We start from the raw sequence: 4,877 nt of genomic DNA on the forward strand, positions 1-4,877 counted from the left end.
TCGGATTCCTGAAGCTCAAATATTGAGAGTAGCTGCAATCTAGGAAATAGCGTCCGAATATATTGGTCAGCAGGGCAGTATGAATGTATCGAATCTGTGTTCTTCTGAAGTCAAATTTAAAAATGCGAATTTTTCTAAAATTTGATATTTAGAAATTTCATTCCTTCAGTGTCGATAAATGAGTACCAAGCATGCTTGGGAACTAAACATTGGGGGTTCCGCGTTCGGCTGACCCCCAGAAAACTGAGATGGGCTGTCGCGCCACTGAGTTAGAGGTATTTTAGAAAATATTTGTCCCATTTTGCCCAAATTTTTAAGTAATAAAAATAATTAACATTTGATAAAAACAATTTTTTGATAAAGGTTTTTCCTGAATGTGAAAGTTTACACTACGTTCGTAAAGTCGGCACAAAGAATTTCCCTTTGACAAAAAAAAAAAAAAAAAAATTATTTTTTTTAAAAAGAAATGTATATATATATATTTTTTTAATTGAATGCGTTGATAGTTAAAATTTGAAAACTCTTATTATTTTTCTTAACAATGAATTTCCGTCAAAGACCCGCTTTTAAGAAAATATTTAACCTATTTCTTTGTTCTGAGGGGATCTGGCAAACAGATCTTCGTTTAACCCGTTATGACGAGAAATTTTATTTTTTTTTGTTCATAATTCTTTATCTAAACGATTGGTTTCGTATAAATTTTCTATTTCAATATTAGCTTGCTTTTTAGCATAATTTTAATTTATTCCACTGTTTAAGGAAGCGAATAATGTGCATCGCCTTTTCTGAAATTTACACATTTATGAAAATAATGCCAAGTTAAATTGATAATTTAAAAAAAATAAGTCAACTTTGAAGTTATTTTTAAAATTGAAAACTTTATTTTACCTCTGATTTTTAATTGAGAGGGCGAATAATTTGCTTTTTTTTTTGGTTCTGAACTTCAGACATTCGTGAAAAAAAATTGGTAATTTTAGAACAAAACAACAAAAAAATGCAATTTAGAAGGCTATTTTTCGAAAAGAAAACTTCTTTTGAAATTTAATTCAAGCGGGTAAACTGTGTCTCGCTCTTTTTGGAATTTAGACATTAAAACAGATAATGTCAAGTTTAATTAACAAATTTAATAGAGAAAAGTTTAATTTAAAATCACCATCAGTCAAAAATGTTTCTCTACTGAATGAATTACAATAAAAATAAGCTTTTCTCTTATATCTATTAGATAAACTTCATTTTAAAGTGTAACAGTGTACACAATGCTTTGATTTCGTCTTTCCATTCCAATTATTAATTCCTTAATAATTGATGTTAAACTAATTTAATAAATTAAAATAGAAAGTCTCTTGTTCCATATTATAATTTTTAAAAATTTGTGTGAAGTTTAAAAATCATGCAGGGGACGCGCCCGAGTTTATTTAAGGTACTGATAAGGAAACAAGTTCCCATACTAAAATGAATTAACACAAGCTACCATATTCACTTAAATAATGTTAGCAGTTTCTTAAAGCAATGGGATTTATCTGAGTTTTTAACTATCTGTGATTTAAAGTATCAAGTAATTGAAACAACAAAAAAAAAAGAATTTTAATTACAATCGGATGAAAATTTTGAGAAGGAAAAAATAATCTTGCTGTGTTCGAAGCAATAAATCAGCAAATCAGTTTAAAAAATTTTATAACCTTGATTTTTAGGGACATATTTAAATGAATAATTATTTCAGATGAATGACTGTTATGTGACTGCACAGCAAAATCTTATAAATACTCATACTTTAATTATCATTAGTAAATGAGTAGTATAATTAAAGGAATGACTACTTTAAATGAGAATTATTTTTCTAAATTTGCATACTTTAAATATTGTTAGTTTAAATTTAGTTTTTATAATAAGGAAGTAATGATATAATTAGATCAAGTTCATGTTAAATAAAATTATAAAGCCGTTTCGGAGTTTTACTTTATAGATTGATTGATAGATGGCACCACTACAATTTATAGAATAGGCTGTTTTAAAAATCAACTTAACTGAATTGTATATTTATTAATCGTGAATTGATGAGCAAGTTTTTACAAAATTGTTTTCATATTTGTTATTATTCTGGGTAGAAAAAAACATAGCCAATAATCCTTCAATTAATAAAAAAAAAAAAAAACAATTTTATGCATCCATCACGTACAAGTTATTTTGAATTTATTGTATGTTCATTTACTAATATGATTAACCATTTTTAAAAATAATTTATTAGTTTTTTTACATGTTATGAAGTCTGTCATGATGAAATGTTTTAAATTCTCACTTTGAAAAAGTGAATTAGCGAACGTTTTTCTCCTCTCTTAAGCAATTATTTTATACTTTATTTATTTAATATAAATGCTTGTCATCAATATTGGAAATTTTTCTCTCTATAATTAATAGTATTTTAATAATCAGAATCTACTGATGTTAAATACTTAATTATGGCAAGTAAAAATAAAAAAAATAAGTTAGCTTAAAATTTTGATTGCTCTATCCATTGATTCATACAGTAACTACATAGAATGGTTGATACCGAAGACTCAATTCAAACATTTAAATGTTAGTCTAGTAAGTAGTAACACAAAAATAAGGAAAAAAAAATACGTTCCTTCACTGGAAGTGATGGATTTTTATATTGCTGTATTTAAAACCAACCCAGAGACGATTTTGTGCTTGCACTTACTTATTACAGTTTATATTGCTATGCATACAAGTGAATTACTCAGAGATGAGAGTAGTCAGAAAGTAAAAAAGAGGAAATCCAAGAATATATATATATATAAACAAAAATTTGACAACTAAAGTGCGATTTTTAAACTTGTAAACCATGTGATTATAAATCCCGATAAGAGGCTTTTAAATCACGTGAATATGAAACTCTACATCGAATTTAAAAAATGCGAAAATACAAATCATGATGCGTAATTTTTAGATCACGATGCATAATTTTTAAATCGCGCGATATTACAACCGCAAAAACGAATCACGACAATGGATTTTGAGCTCGCGTAGCTACATGGGGTTTTAAAAGCTCGTAAATACAAATCGCGATATTGGTTTTTTAAATCTCGTAAATAAAAATCCCAATGTACAATATTTAAATCGCCTGAATAAGAATCGCAACGTTCAACTTTTAAATCAGATATATACGGAAATTGATGTTTGATAATAAAATCGCGATTTTAAAAATGCATAAATACAAAACACGATATTGGATTTTTAAATCTCGTAAATACGAGTCATAATGTACGATATTTAAAAAGCGTAAATAAGAATTGCAATGCGCAACTTTTAAATCAGGTAAATACGAAAATCAATGATTGATATTAAAATCGCGTGAATAAAAATCGAGATCTTTGCAGAGTCTGGACTTGGGATTTCTAAAAGGCTTGTTTGTATTTTTTGTTTAGACGTAATAAATAAAATTTTACAAGATTAATTGAATGAGCAAATAAATATTTTCACCGCAAATCAACCTCTATTTTTTTCTCTTTTTTTATTTGCTTTCACTCCAGAATACAAGAAGCAGCGACTTCTGAATTATGAAACTACGAGCTATCCCGCCGACGGATAAAAAATACGGAAAATCTTATTTTCTGTGCATGAAATCGGAGAAAATAGCTAATATAAGTGAAAATGTGGAAGGGTTAGCAGCTAGGACGTAGTTTAAATTTTCTGTTTTTCTTTGAAAATCATAAATAAATATAATGATTTTACTTCAACGACTGAATTTTTTTTTTTTAAAAAGCGGGATATTTATGTATATATATATATTAAAAAAAAAACTCGTAGAGAATTGGAGATTTTGATAAACAGACTGAAATTCGAGAGACAAAAGTGAAAAAAATCTCATCCCTGTATAAAGGTCAACCAGTTTTATCCCAAGGAAATGATTTTTAGAGAAACTTCAGAGGGAGGAATGAGGAATTCAATAATTTCGCTCCGCGGAAAATTAAATTCTTCATAAAATATTTTAACTTGCGCAAAAAAAAATTTTCAGCGGAAATTAGCAGAAAAAATGGAAAAATCTGAAAAAAAAGCGGAAATCCGCGAATCCGCGGAAGAATCTCATCCCTGATTACTGTTTCCTTTATTTCGTTCAAGCGAATGAGAACAGACACGAATCAAAAGGGCTAACAATTCAAAATTAAATTAAAATTTATTTGAATGTAAAACTTATTATTTTCGAATTGCGCTCGTGGAGAAAATGATCAATCGATTCAAATTTTATCTAACACAAATTTGGGAATCGTTATAATATTGTATTTAAAAGACGTAGTAAACCAACAAAAACCTTCGAAAATACGAACGAAAAGCATCTTACATTAGCTATGATATGGTATCATAGAACTTTTAAAAGTTATTATATTATTTTGTTGCAATAAAAATATTGAGAAATGTGATCGAAAAACTACATTGAGATTATAAGCTTCTAAAACTTCGGTGCACTACTTAATATCAGTCTTTCCCAAAAAAGTTTTTTATTACGTTCTGGAGCTATCGCAGGCAGCGCATTCGATAGGGGGAAACCCCCGAAAAAGTAAAATAACGTTTATTCTTCTAATTACCTAACTCTAATCGAAATAATCGGTTAACAACTCACATCAAGCAAATGAAAAGTGAACCTTTATGAAACTGTATGGGTAAATTAAACTAGGCTTTTCCAGACCGAAAAAGTTTTCTTTCATTTACCCATTATTCGAATTTGTAGTAATGATAAGACGTTGTAACAGTTTATCCCCTTATGTTCAGCACAGCATTTCGTATTTGTGCTGGTCAAGGTAATATATATATATGAATAAAAAATAAAATGAATATATTGAGTACAAAAATGACTTTCTCTAAATTTAAAATGTATCTGC

This window comes from Parasteatoda tepidariorum, chromosome 1 (assembly GCF_982258835.1).
Source record: "Parasteatoda tepidariorum strain Cologne lab strain chromosome 1, Ptep-v5.0, whole genome shotgun sequence".
Taxonomy (NCBI): Eukaryota; Metazoa; Arthropoda; class Arachnida; order Araneae; family Theridiidae; genus Parasteatoda; species Parasteatoda tepidariorum.